The sequence below is a fragment of the Pseudorca crassidens genome, chromosome 5 (genome assembly GCF_039906515.1).
Source record: "Pseudorca crassidens isolate mPseCra1 chromosome 5, mPseCra1.hap1, whole genome shotgun sequence".
Classification (NCBI taxonomy): domain Eukaryota; kingdom Metazoa; phylum Chordata; class Mammalia; order Artiodactyla; family Delphinidae; genus Pseudorca; species Pseudorca crassidens.
The window spans coordinates 83,471,012-83,486,841 of NC_090300.1; positions in this window are offsets into that span (position 1 = coordinate 83,471,012).

Below are 15,830 nucleotides of genomic sequence, written 5' to 3' on the forward strand. Positions count from 1 at the left end.
TTTCTTCTTTGGAGAAATGTCTATTTAGGTATTCTGCCCATTTTTGGATTGGGTTGTTTGTTTTTTAATATTGAGCTGCATGAGCTGTTTATATATTTTGGAGATTAATCCTTTGTCCATTGATTCATTTGTAAATAGTTTCTCCCATTCTGAGGGTTGTCTTTTCGTCTTGTTTATGGTTTCCTTTGCTGTGCAAAAGCTTTTAAGTTTCATTAGATCCCATGTGTTTATTTTTGTTTTTATTTCCATTACTCTAGGAGGTGGATCAGAAAAGATCTTGCTGTGATTTATGTCAAAGAGTGTTCTTCCTATGTTTTCCTCTAAGAGTTTTATAGTGTCTGGCCTTACATTTAGGTCTCTAATCCATTTTGAGTTTATTTTTGTGTATGGTGTTAAGGAGTGTTCTAATTTCATTCTTTTACATGTAGCTGTCCAGTTTTCCCAGCACCACTTATTGAAGAGACTGTCTTTTCTCCATTGTATATCCTTGCCTCCTTTGTCACAGATTAGTTGACCATAGGTGCATGAGTTTATCTCTGGGCTTTCTATCCTGTTCCATTGATCTATAGTTCTGTTTCTGTGCCAGTAACATATTGTTTTGATTACTGTAGCTTTGTAGTATAGTCTGAAGTCAGGGAGCCTGATTCCTCCAGCTCTGTTTTTTTCCCTCAAGACTGCTTTGGCTATTGGGGTCTTTTGTGTCTCCATACAAATTTTAAGATTTTCTGTTCTAGTTCTGTAAAAAATGCCATTGGAAATTTGATAGGGATTGCATTGAATCTGTGGATTGCTTTGGGTATTATAGTCATTTCCACAGTATTGATTCTTCCAGTCCACGAACTTGGTATATCTCTCCATCTGTTGGTATCATCTTTAATTTCTTTCAACAGTGTCTTATAGTTTTCTGCATAGGTCTTTTGTCTCCCTAGGTAGGTTTATTCCTAGGTACTTTATTCTTTTTGTTGCAATGGTAAATAGGAGTGTTTCCTTAATTTCTCTTTCAGATTTTTCATCATTAGTGTATAGGAATGCAAGAGATTTCTGTGCATCAATTTTGTATTCTGCAGCTGTACCAAATTCATTGATTAGCTCTAGTAGTTTTCTGGTGGCATCTTTAGGATTCTCTATGTATAGTATCACGTCATCTGCAAACAGTGACAGTCTTACTTCTTCTTTTCCAATTTATATTCCTTTTATTTCTTTTTCTTCTCTGATTGCCATGGCTAGGATTTCCAAAACTATGTTGAATAATAGTGGTAAGAATGGATATCCTTGTCTTGTTTCTGATCTTAGAGGAAATGCTTTCAGTTTTTCACCATTGAGAATGATGTTGGCTGTGGGTTTGTCATATATGACCTTTATTATGTTGAGGTAGGTTCCCTCTATGCCCACTTTCTGGAGAGTTTTTTTCATAAACGGGTGTTGAATTTTGTCATAAGCTTTTTCTACATCTATTGAAATGATCATATGGTTTTTCTCCTTCAGTTTGTTAAAATGGTTTATCACATTGATTGATTTGCATATTTTGAAGAATCCTTGCATCCCTGGGATAAATCCCACTTGATCATGGTATATGATCCTTTTAATGTGTTGTTGGATTCTGTTTGCTAGTATTTTGTTGAGGATTTTTGTATCTATATTCATCAGTGATATTGGTCTATAATTTTCTTTTCTTGTGATATATTTTTCTGGTTGTGGTATCAGGGTGATGGTGGCCTCGTAGAATGAGTTTGGGAGTGTTCCTTCCTTTGCAATTTTTTTGGAAGAGTTTGAGAAAGATGGGTGTTAGCTCTTCTGTAAATGTTTGATAGAATTCACCTGTGAAGTCATCTGGTCCTGAACTATTGTTTGTTGAGAGATTTTTAGTCAAAGTTTCAATTTCATTACTTCTGATTGATCTGTTCATATTTTCTATTTCTTCTTGGTTCAGTCTTGAAAGGTAATACTTTTCTAAGAATTTTTCCATTTCTTCCAACTTGTCCATTTTATTGGCATAGAGTTGTTTGTAGTAGTCTCTTAGGATGCTTTGTATTTCTGTGGTGTCTGTTGTAACTTCTCCTGTTTCATTTCTAATTTTATTGATTTGAGTCCTCTCCTTTTCTTGATCAGTCTGACTAATGGCTTATCAATTTTGTTATCTTCTCAAAGAACCAGCTTTTAGTTTTATTGATCTTTGCTATTCTTTTCTTTGTTTCTATTTCATTTTTTTGTGCTCTGATCTTTATGATTTCTTTCCTTCTGCTAACTTTGGGTTTTATTTTTTCTTCTTTCTCTAGTTCCTTTAGGTAAGGTTAGATTGTTTATTTGAGATTTTTCTTGTTTCTTGAGGTAAGCTTGTATATCTATAAACTTCCCTCTTAGAACTGCTTTTGCTTCATCCCATAGGTTTTGGATCATCATGTTTTCATTGTCATTTGTCTCCAGGTATTTTTTGATTTCCTCTTTGATTTCTTCAGTGATCTCTTGGTTATTTAGTAACGTATTGTTTAGCCTTCATGTGGTTATGTTTTTTACAGTTTTTTCCCTGTAATTGATTTCTAATCTCATAGCGTTGTAGTCAGAAAAGATGCTTGGTCTGATTTCAATTTTCTTAAATTTACTGAGGCTTGATGTGTGACCCAAGATGTGATCTATCCTGGAGAATGTTCCATGTGCACTTGAGAAGAAAGTGTAATCTGCTGTTTTTGGATGGAATGTCCTATAAATATCAGTTAAATCTGTGTGGTCTATTGTGTCATTTAAAGCTTGTGTTTCCTTATTAATTTTCTGTTTGGATGATATGTCCATTGGTGTAAGTGAGGTGTTAAAGTCACCCACTATTACTGTGTTACTGTTGATTTCCTCTTTTATAGTTGCTAGCAGTTGCCTTATGTATTGAGGTGCTCCTATGTTGGATGCATATATATTTATAATTGTTATATCTTCTTCTTGGATTGATCCCTTGATCATTATGTAGTGTCATTCCTTGTCTCTTGTAATATTCTTTACTTTAAAGTCTATTTTATCTGATATGAGTATTGCTACTGCAGCTTTCTTTTGATTTCCATTTGCATGGAATATATTTTTCCATCCTCTCACTTTCAGTCTGTATGTGTCCCTAGATCTGAAGTGGGTCTCTTGTAGACAGCATATATATGGGTCTTGTTTTTGTATCCATTCAGCAAGGCTGTGTCTTTTGGTTGGAGCATTTAATCCATTCATGTTTAAGGTAATTATCGATATGTTATGTTCCTATTCCCATTTTCTTAATTGTTATGGGTTTGTTTTTGTAGATCCTTTTCTTCTCTTGTGTTTCCCACTTAGAGAAGTTCCTTTAGCATTTGTTGTAGAGTTGGTTTGGTGGTGCTGAATTCTCTTAGCTTTTGCTTGTCTGTAAAGCTTTTGATTTCTCCATCGTATCTGAATGAGATCCTTGCTGGGTAGAGTAATCTTGGTTGTAGGTTCTTCCCTTTCATCACTTTAAGTATATCATGCCACTCCCTTCTGGCTTGTAGAGTTTCTGCTGAGAAATCAGCTGTTAACCTTATGGGAGTTCCCTTGTATGTATTTGTCATTTTTCCCTTGTTGTTTTCAATAATTGATCTTTGTCTTTAATTTTTGCCAATTTGATTACTATGTGTCTTGGCGTGTTTCTCCTTGGGTTTGTCCTGTATGGGAATCTCTGCACTTCCTGGACTTGGGTGGCTATTTCCTTTCCCATGTTAGGGAAATTTTGACTATAATCTCTTCAAATATTTTCTCGGGTCCTTTCTCTCTCTCTTCTCCTTCTGGGACCCCTAAATGTGAATGTTGTTGCATTTAATGTTGTCCCAGAGGTCTCTTGGGCTGTCTTCATTTCTTTTCATTCTTTTTTCTTTATTCCGTTCTGCAGCAGTGAATTCCACCATTCTGTCTTCCAGGTCACTTATCCATTCTTCTGCCTCAGTTATTCTGCTATTGATTCCTTCTAGTCTATTTTTCATTTCAGTTATTGTGTTGTTCATCTCTGTTTGTTTGTTCTTGAATTCTTCTAGATCTTTGTTAAACATTGCTTGCAACTTCTCGACCTGTGCCTCCATTCTTTTTCCAAGGTCCTGGATCATCTTCACTATCATTATTCTGAATTCTTTTTCCTGAAGGTTGCCTATCTCCACTTCATTTAGTTGTTTTTCTGGGGTTTTATCTTGTTCCTTCAACTGGTACATAGCGCTCTGCCTTTTCATCTCGTCTATCTTTCTGTGAATGTGGTTTTTGTTCCACAGGCTGCAGGATTGTAGTTCTTCTTGCTTCTGCTGTCTGTCCTCTGGTGGATAAAGCTATCTAAGAAGCTTATGCAATTTTCCTGATGGGAGGGACTGTTGGTGGGTAGAGCTGGCTGTTGCTTTGGTGGGCAGTGCTCAGTAAAACTTTAATCCACTTGTCTGCTGATGGGTGGGGCTGGGTTCCCTCCCTGTTGGTTGTTTGGCCTGAGGCGACCCAACACTGGAGCCTACCCGGGCTCCCTTGTGGGGCTAATGGCGGACTCTCTGAGGGCTCACACCAAGGAGTACCTCCCAGAACCTCTGCTGCCAGTGTCCTCATCCCCACAGTGAGAGACAGCCACCCCCTGCCTCCACAGGAGACCCTCTAACACCAGCAGGTAGGTGTGATTCAGTCTCCTATGGGGTCACTGCTCCTTCCCCTGGGTCCTGATGCGCACACTACTTTGTGTGTCCCCTCCAAGAATGGAGTCTCTGTTTCTCCCAGTCCTGTCGAAGTCCTGCAGTCAAGTCCTGCTAGCCTTCAAAGTCTGATTCTTTAGGAATTCCTACTCCCACTGCCGGACCCCCAAATTGGGATGCCTGACGTGTGGCTCAGAACCTTCATTCCAGTGGGTGGACTTCTGTGGTATAAATGTTCTCCAGTTTGTGAGTCACCCACGCAGCAGTTATGGGATTTGATTTTATTGTGATTGCGCCCCTCCTACCATCTCATTGTGGCTTCTCCTTTGTCTTTGGATATGGGGTATCTTTTTTGGTGAGTTCCGATGTCTTCCTGTCGATGATTGTTCAGCAGTTAGTTGTGATTCTGGTGTTCTCACAAGAGGGGGTGAGAGCACATCCTTCTACTCCACTATCTTGAACCAATCTTGGTAGGATTTTTTTTCACTAATTTATTATTTTAATGTCTGGATGTCAGAACACGAGACCAGGCTGGCAGGGCTGGAATCTCCGGGAGAGAGTCCATTTCCTTGCCTTTTCTCACTTCTAGAGGTTGCCTGTGATGCCACATCACTCTGACCTCTCCTTTCATCCTCACATTGTCTTCTCTCACCAGTATCCAATTGATAGCATCATATTGTTTCTAGATTTTGTTGCTATTGTTTTTTTTTCTTTTTGTTACTGCTCTCTTTGCTATTACAAATAATGCTGCAGTAACCATCCTTGTATATATAATGTGTCATACATTAGCTACTATATCTTTAGTCTCAATTCCTAACTGTGGAATTCCAGAATCAAAGAGCATATGCATGTAACTGGTTTATTTAAAAGACTCTCTTCTTTGTAGAGTCTAAACGTGAAATCGTTTTGTTTCTCAAACCATCATCTTCAACTGTGTTATTTTGAATACCCTTCAGGCTTTTAAGGCATCTTGAGCAGATTCCATAACTTTCCAGTCCATTTAAAACTTCAAAGTTGATTCAAAGCTCTCCATTTCCCTTGAGATACTTGGAAGGGCTCCTTCAATGAGAGAAGCAGAGGAGGAATGGTGGTGGGAACAAAGCAAACACTTCTTGACTTTAATTGTATCTTGTTGGCTGTGCTGTTTCTCTGGCTGACCAGGCAGATAGTTGATGTTATTTGTATGGCAGGCATCAAGATTTTTGTGTGTCTTGTGTCTTGTGAGGCCTCCTTCTCTGTTGCACATTCCCCAGTGTGGGCGACATGGCTCTAGCTCAGCTTCTTCCTGAGCTCCCACCACTGGACCACTAGGGTCCACTTCACAGCTGTTGCTCCCTGAATGGGTAACCTTCTTGGATGCAGTACTGGAAAGATATTTCAAGCCCAGAAACCTTGTGTAGGGTCCTCTCCTCTCAATCCATAGAACAATAAAGTCCGCTTGCCACCCTTGGGGTCCACACTCATTTGGATTCAGGGAGGGGAAAACATCCCTCCTATTCCTCTCACAAAGAAGGGAAAAGACTCTCATGGTGATTATGGTAGTCTTTTCTCACAAGACCACCACTCATCATTCATCCCACTCTTTTCCAGTCTTCTTAACTTGACTCAGCATGGTTGTTGAGGTGTGTTGATGATAGTATTGCCAGTTTTGCTTCCTTCCAGAAGCCCTAGGGAGGTAGTTGACCCCATCTTAAGGTGATCAGTTGATGGCTGTCTTAAAAATGTATATATATATAGATAGATATAGTTTTTCTTACCTAGTGTCTAATAGTGTAAGCTTTCAGTTTTGTTTTTTTTTTAGCTTTCAGTTTTAAATGCAATTTAGGAAGGGAAAAAGTCCCTCTCAATTTCTTGTTACATGCATTTAGCTACTTACAAATTACTCTCCAAAAAGGTTATATTGATCTACACTACCATCAACAGCAAATGGGAATGCCTGTTTACCAAACCCTCCCTAATACTCCCTTCAACATCTCTGAAGACCAAAACTCCTGGTAGAACCAAACTTCTCAGTTTACTTTGTCTTCTGCAGGAGCAGGAAGGAAAAGAAATCGGAGTGGGAATACACAGCCCCAATTCCCCTGCTATCATATGAGTATTTACTGTGTAGATGTTGGACTATTTTATGTGGATATACTTGACCTCTAATAATTAGCTACAGAGTAATGTCTTGCCTCTGTCAGCCCTGAGAACAGGTACTACCAGAAGGCAGTGGATCTGTTGTGAATACTGAGCCTGGAGGGTAGAGGAGAAGCTAGCACCCCTTGAGGCTAATGTTTAGTTGCCTAGGGAGAGACCCCCAAGGGGGTTGTATTTTTAAAAATTTAACTGGCCTTTTTCCCCAGGTCCTGGGAATCCACCTCCAAATCCTTGAAATTTTCAGAGTCATAAAAGTGTCTTTGTTATTTGTGGTTGGCTCCCCAGATCATACCTGATAGTTTATGCTAATGAACACCAATTTGCAGCTGGTGTTTGTAGTAAAGACAGTCTTATGGAGGACTGTACCCTTAACCTGTGAAGTTTGCACTAACTCTAGGTAGTTGGTGTCAGAACTCCTTACACCGAGGGAGAATCTCTAGGCAAAACTAGAACTGAGACGCAAGAGGGAAGAGATATGGGAACATATGTTTATGTATAACTGATTCACTTTGTTATAAAGCAGAAACTAACACACCATTGTAAAGCAATTATACTCCAATAAAGATGTAAAAAAAAAAACAACAAAACTAGAACTGTGAGGTCTAATAACCCTCACCCTTGCAGAGAATCTACTTCCATGACAAAAAGAGTTAAGAAAATTAATTTCTATTTATGTTCATTACTAAAGAGTCAAACAGCCCTGTGGCCTAGCAAAGAGATTATCCACCTAGAATGTCTTCTTTGATCTCTGCTCTAAACACTTGGCCCAGGGGGCTACTTCTACAGGCCAAGCAAAGAGAATAGTAGGTTCATCAGAGATCATAAGTTATTCAACTATGTGTCCCTCTCTGAGAACCTACAATGGTGCTTCCCTGTGATAGATACTTAAAATAATAATAGTGTTGGTAATAATCACAATAATAATTTAGTGAAACAGGAAGGTCCACCTCTGGTAGCCAAAAGGCTTGAGAATCATCCATCTAATGGGTTAAAAAGAAATAGACCAGGGGCTTCTCTGGTGGTCCACTGGCTAGACTCCACACTTGCACTGCAGGTGGCACGGGTTCGATCCCTGGTCGGGGAATTAAGATCCCACATGCCACACACCTTGGCCAAAAGATAAAAAATAAATTAAAAAAAAAAAAGGAATAGACCAGGCCAAAACAATGAAGACTGAAAGGAGATGTGATAAAATGTTTATGAAATCGTGAAGGGTGTGGATGAGATAACCAGACAATGCTTACTCTCCATTATAACCAGACAATGCTTACTCTCCATTACATTTCAAAGTATTTAAAGCTTGAAGCAGAAAAATTGAAAACATGAAGTATACACAGTGGGAAATGGAATGAGAGAATCCATTACTCAGTGAAATAGTGCAAGCTAAAAATATCTATAAGGTTTAGAGGAAACTTAAGAGGGACAAACCAAAATAGATTATTTCTTTTATTTCTTATTTTTTAACTTAATTTTTATTTTATATTGGGGTATAGTTGATTTACAATGCTGTGTTAGTTTCAGGTGTACAGCAAAGTGATTCAGTTATACATATACATATATCCATTCTTTTTCAGATTCTTTTCCCATGTAGGTTATTACAGAATACTGAATAGAGTTCCTCCCTATGCTATACAGTAGATACTTATTGATTATCTATTTTATTTATTTTATTTTTTTTAAACATCTTTATTGGAGTATAATTGTTTTACTATGGTGTGTTAGTTTCTGCTTTATAACAAAGTGAATCAGCTATACATATACCTATATCCCCATATCTCCTCCCTCTTGCATCTCCCTCCCACCCTCCCTATCCCACCCCTCTAGGTGGTCACAAAGCACCGAGCTGATCTCCCTGTGCTATGTGGATGCTTCCCACTAGCTATCTATTTTACATTTGGTAGTGTATATATGTCCATGCCACTCTCTCACTTCGTCCCAGCTTACCCTTCCCCCTCTCCATGTCCTCAAGTCCATTCTCTACGTCTGCGTCTTTATTCCTGTCCTGCCCCTACGTTCTTCTTAAGAAAAAATAAAAATTTAGGAAATTTATCATCACTTTCTGAGGTCACGGAGCAGAGCCAAGCATTCACACAACATGTGCTTAGAATTCACTCCAAAAGTAGAGCCCTTGGCTGAGTGGACAATGGAGATGACTCAGTCTCATCTCCTAAAAGGAGTGGACCCATTACATCAGATCCTGGTTCAGCCTGCTTAGGATTCTTGAGCTCATTCCATTGCCCAGTCGTGCTGGAACTCTTTGTCCTGCCCTCAGATGTCAGTTTATACACCCCAAAAGAAATCATTTCAGTCTTCTCTACTGGGTCCCTGACAAACTACCATTTCTACTGGCACTCTCGCATACTCTGGTGGGAAGGGATACTGGACAAGTTTCGGCAGTTTGTCATTATTTATTGAAGAGTCCAGCTCCAGACCAAAATCGTATGTGTGATAGTTTAGAACTGATCATTGAAAATTACAGGGCTTTGCCTGGCAGGCCTCACGGGGCGAAGCTGCCCTTCCCACACCAGACTTGATGCACTGCCAATCCATTGAACTTTTCTGGAGGGGTTGTGGTCCAGGACTCAGCCTGCCTTCTCCCTAATCCAACCAGCCATGGTCATACACATATCTACCTTCCTAACCCAGATGTCTCCATTCAGAGTCCTCCTTGTTGGGGGCCTTGGCTGAAGCACTTTTCTCTACTTCGAGTCAGTACCTTTGCACTACTAGCCCTTCTCTCTCTCTCCTTCCCCCTGGCTCACAGATCCACAAAAAGGCAGGAACCTTTTGCTCAGGGCTTCTTGACAGTGAGATGATTGCCCCTGTATGTACTGCATTCACCTGAAAAGTTTTCAAAATATGTACATTAAGAACCTAAATGCCCAGCAATAAGGACTGTGCAAATACATTTTGGCCCATTTATAAGCTAGAACACTGTGCAGATGTTAAAAGTGATAATGGAGATAAATGAAAGCATGCTTATCATAGGTAGTTCAAAGCAGCATATACTCTCTATTTGCATTTGTGTAAAGAAAAAGTATGCAGACAAAATAGTTACCAATGGTTACCTCCACATCGTTACCAATGGTTACCTCTGGGTGATGAGGTTATTCATGTTTGATTTTCTTGCCTATCAATATTTTTCTAATCTAGAATGACCATGTATTATTTCTGTAATGTACATACTCCTTGAATGAGCAATTCTATACCTAAGAATTCATCTTAAGAGTATAATTTTAAGCTGCGTGCAAAGATTTAGCTAAAGTAATGTTTAAAGCAAAGTTGGTTTTTTGTTCTTTTTTTTTTTGCGGTACGCGGGCCTCTCACTGTTGTGGCCTCTCCCGTTGCGGAGCACAGGCTCCGGATGCGCAGGCTCAGCGGCCATGGCTCACGGGACCAGCCGCTCCGCGGCATGTGGGATCTTCCCGGACCGGGGCACGAACCCGTGTCCCCTGCATCGGCAGACGGACTCTCAACCACTGCGCCGCCAGGGAAGCCCCTAAAGCAAAGTTTTTTATAATCAAACAATCTAGTGAAGATCTAGAAATAACTCAATTTCTAATGTTAGGAGATTGGAAAAATAAAATTTAATACATTCATAAAATATATTAGGCAGCTAAATTAAATATTTAATGACCTGAAAAGAGGATCATAATATATTAATAGGTTTTTTTAAAAAAAGCAGGTTACACAACACTGTATTTCCATAACCTTTGACTCAGAAATCCCACTTCCAGGAAACACTAGCGCAAAGAAACAGTGTAAATATCTTGATTGTGTCATTTCAGTGAAAAAGTAGAAGCTACACAAATTTTATCAATGGAGAATGCTAAAACAAATAATGGCACATTCATATAATGGACTACAGTACTGAGCAACTGTTAAAAACAATGAAATAAATTCTTGTGAGCTAACATGAAAAATGTCATCATATATTCTTAAGTGAAGATATATCTGTATGAGGAATTAGGAAATACATTCTAAATTTTATATTTCCATACTGTTTCAGTAACCTTACCACAAGCACCTATCATCATTCTACTTCTGTCTCTATGAACTTGACTATGCTAGATCCTGCATATAAGTAAAATCACACAATATTTGTCATTTTGTAACTGGCTTATTTCCCTTAGCATAATATTTTCATCCATGTTGTAGCATGTATCAGACTTTTATTCTTTTATAAGGCTGTTGTATGTGTATACAATATTTTGTTTATCCATTCATTTGCTGATGGACATTTAGGTTGCTTCCACCTTTTGCCTCATGTGAATAATGCTACTATGAACACGAATATACAAATATCTGTTTGAGTTCCTGCTTTCAATTCATTTGGGCATATACACAGAATTGCAATTGCTGGATCATATAGTAATTCTACATTTCATTCTCATCATCTAGGGTTTCTTTCTGAGGTAATAAAATTATTCTAAAATTGACTATGATGATATGATGGTTGTACATATCTGTGGATATACTAAAAACTACTGAACTGTAAAGTTTGAATGGGTAAATTGTATGTTATGTGAATTAATAAATTTGTTTTTTAAAAAAGCAAAAAAGACATTTGCCTAAGAGCACTAAGGATGAGCCCTTCTCCACTTCTATCCCCAAGAAGTACTGGACAACCAGAAAGCTTCTCAGCCTCAAAGGACTGGCAGCTTGCGTCAACTGTGTTGGATTCTGGACATCTAGTTTCAAGGAGTCTTATGCTCATTAAAACTCTCCCTCTGGCTATGTGGGGCCACAGTGCATTAAACATTTGGGGACAAAAGTAGTTTGCAGAGTGTCCATTTTATTAATTTAATTATTCTTAATATAGTGTTTACTTCTGTTTCCCACAGGTGTTCCTCTCTGTATCTTGTTCCTGCCTGTTCCACAGAACTGACTGTTTGACAAGTAAGGCCTAGGAGACAGGTTCCCTGCTAAGACTCATAATGGCAACCCTTTCCAGTGGCCACCCATCATCCCAGCAAGCACCAACAAAAGATGTCTATTACCTTTTAAAGGCTTACTGGAGATTGAAAAGTTAACCTAAGAGTCATTTAGGGGCATGACTATAACATGAAAAAAAAAAAAAACTAAAAATAATCTACTAATTACTGTGACTCAGTCCCTCTGGTTCACACAAGACCAGTATCCACAAATATAAGGACCAGAAATCTTCCCACTTGCTTTATAGGAAATTATTCAAGTTGTGTTCCTGAAACAGTTCTTACCTGTTGTGTTATTGGAATTCTGGAGAGCATCTGCCCTTCTTTTTCAATAATGATGCTGTTGCTGCTTTTATTTCTTGGGATAGACTTCTGACATTAGCATCATCTTTAAGGTTTTTAGGTATGAATATTTACTTCATCTCTCTGAGCTTCTTTATTTGTTTTAAAAATGAGAATGTTGAACTAGCATATTTCTAAAGTCATTGCCAGTTTTGATATTCTATAACTGTGCACCAAGTAAATTGTAGAGGAAAGTATTTATTTGGGGGACATCTTCCTCCTCTTAAGACATTTAGAGCCTCTATTGGGAGCCTTTCTTTCTACCTGGAGGCACTGACACTTAACCGTTAGGCTCTAATGCCTCTGATTAGGCCAGAAATCAAGAAACCACACAATCTAGTTCCAATTACCTGTCTAGTTATCTTCCATTGCTTTGCTCAAAGATCCCTCCAGTTTTAACAAAAATGGACTGCTTGCCTTGATTCCTGCCTCTGAGTTCGTGCTCATGTTATTTCCTCTACCTGGCATATCTTCTCCCATCTCTGCCCTTTGAAATCTTATCCTTCTTAAATGAGGTCAAATTCCCTTTTCTCTGTGAAGATTGCTCTGTGTGGTCTTTGAAAGCAGAAACCATAACATATCTGTATCCTTAGTACCTATCACAAAACCTTAAACCAGAAAATGATTCCAAAATATTTTATGATGATATTCTCATTTGAATTGTTATTATTTGTTTGTGTCTTAGATCTACAGTACTACAAAACTACAAATTTCTTAAAGGGCAGGGACCATGTACATAATCCTTTGAATTCCTCATAGCTCCTAGCAATATATTGTACAAAATGAACACCAATAATTGGAGTGCTAGAAGGAGAATCATATCCCTTTTGCCTCTGAGTTCTGAGAAAATAGAAATATAAATCCAGGAACCAGACTATAATTCAAATATCAGCTTTTTTTTTTTTTTTTTTTTTTTTTAGCTGTGCTGTGCAGCTTGTGGGATCTTAGTTTCCCAACCAGAGATCGAACCCAGGCCCTCAGCAGTGAACGTGTGGAGCCCTAACCACTGGACCGCCAGGAAATTCCCCAAATTTCAGCTTTTTATGGTAATGTTAGATTGGAGAACAAAGCCTGGATTAGAAATCAAAATGTGTTTCACACTCCTTCCTCCCAAACTGAACTGAACCACCCAAGCACAGGCAGAACTTGTACAAACACAGGCCATCTAAAGAAGCAGGGTCTGTTCTAGTTAGTCTACCATATGAAGAAGAACGTATACCTCCTGAGAGCAGGATCATTCCACAGAAAGTCAAAGAAGGACTTGGCTATGTAAATGCAAAGATCCTTTTTCTAAAATAACAGTCACACAAATCATTGTATTTCCCGTAAGAAACAAGTGGGAGGTGAAAGAACAAAGGATTGACACTTTCTCCTTAACACTTCTGAGAAAGCAGAACTATGTTTTGGACCAAGGCAAGAAGTTATGGAAAGGGAGAGGCTGTTATCTCCTACACTTGATAGGTAGTTGTTGAAAAAATAATAACAAAAGTATGCATGGGGCTTCCCTGGTGGCGCAGTGGTTGAGAGTCCGTCTGCCGATGCAGAGGACATGGGTTCGTGCCCCAGTCCGGGAAGATCCCACATGCCGCAGAGCGGCTGGGCCCATGAGCCATGGCCGCTGAGCCTGCACGTCCGGAGCCTGTGCTCTGCAACGGGAGAGGCCACAAGAGAGAGAGGCCTGTGTACCGCAAAAAAAAAAAAAAAAAGTATGCATGCTATTCTGATAATAGTCCATTTTTAGAATGTACCATTCACAAACCAGCCACAGCCCTCTACATGGTAGAGCAAATTGGAGCCAACCCTTGGAGGTCAATTTGAGGTCAGGCAGGGAGCATCTTAGGGAACTGAGCTGGATGCTGAGTCTTAATTCTTTTTTTTTTTTTTTTCTGAGTCTTAATTCCTGATGCTACTAGTTGGTTAAAGTGTGGGAAGTCTGGAAATTCTGGTGGCTTTCAAGCCAATTTCAAGGTAAAAATTCTGGGACCTTATTTTAAATTCCTTGTGGAACAAAATTAAAAGGGAGTCAAGATGAGGAGCCTAGAGGGTGAAGTATGGAGGGTATCTTTTTCTTAAGAAGGATTAGCATGAACGACCTTTAGGGGCTTAACTTGGTCAGAGTTCCAGTGCTAACTTTAATCCATTTTGGATTTACTAGACAAAGTTTTCAAGTCAGCTATTATAAATATGTTCAAAGAATGAAAAGAAATCACACATAAAGATTTAAAAAAAAGAATGAGGATGATGTCTCACAAAACCTAGAATATCAATAAGGAGACAGAAGTTATTAAAATAAAAGAACCAAGTTGAAATTCTGAAGTTGAAAATTACAAATGAAATAACAAATTAGAGGGGCTTAACAGCAGATTTAATAGGTAGAAGAAAGAGTCAGCACACTTGAAGATAAGTCACTTGAGATAATGCAATCTGAAGAACAGAAAGAAGAAAAGAGAAAAATGAAGAAAGCCTCAAAGACTTGTGCAACACCATCAAGCGTACCAACATAAGCATAATGGGAGTCCCAGAAGGAGAGGAGAGGGAGAAAAAGGGCAAGAACAATATTTGAAGAAATGATGGCTTAAAACTTCCCAAATTTGATGAAAAGAATTAACCTACACATCCAAGAGGATCAACACACTGTAAGTAGGATAAACACAAAGATCCATACCTGGACACATCATAGTCAAACTTTAGAAAACCAAAGATAGAATCTTTAAAGCAGAAAGAGAAAAAGGGCTCTTCACATCCAAGGGATCCTCAATAAAAATTAACAGCTGACTTTTCATCAGAAACTATGTAGACCAGAAGGAAGTGGGATAACATATTCAAAGTAATAAAAGGAAAAAACTGTCAACCAAAAATTCTATATCCAGCAAAACTGTCCTTAAAAGTGAAGGAGAAATTCAATCATTCCAAGAAAACAAAAACTGAAAGAGTTTGTGGTTAGCAGACCTGACCTCAACAAATGCTAAAAGAAGTCCTTCAAGCTATAATAAAAGGACACTAGACAGTAGCTCAAATCCACACGGAGAAATAAAGAGCACTGGAAAACATACTACACAAATACAAAAGACGGTATAAATATATTTTTGTTTGTAACTCTCTTTTCCTATTTGATTTTTAAATAAACTGCATGAAAAAAGTAATTAATTTTAAAACTGTGTTGATGAGCTTATAGTACAAAAAGGATACAAATACTTGTGTGAAAATAATATCACAAAAGTAGGTATGGAGCTATACTGGAGCAAAACTTTGTATGCTATTGAAATTAAGTTGGTCTTACTCCAAATTAGATTATTTTAAGCACAGATGTTAACTACAATGCCAGGGCACGCACTAAGAAAATTACTGAATACATACAATCGAAAGAAGCAAGGCAGATCTGAGGATTTTAGTGGCTGGGATTAAGGACAGTTATTTTAAGAGAGTGTCAATCTAAAATTCAAGATTCAAAAAATAAATAAATAAAATAAAAAATAAAATTCAAGATTCAAATTCCTGGGACATAGAGTCTATCTGTTCTAGTGTGGGTCATGCCCACTATTATGTTCAAAAGAGTGGGGTTGCAAGATTGGCAGACCTCTAGAATTACATGGGAGGCATTTTCCCAAATAAGTAGGTTTGGGCAAAAATAAATAAATAAGTGATGACCACTAAATGAGTTAACATTTTGTTAACCATAATTTTAGTGAATCAAAATGGTCTATTTAATGTGACTCTGCCAGACAATAATATATAGCAAATTTATATTATACTATAAACAGAATTATATTTGTGA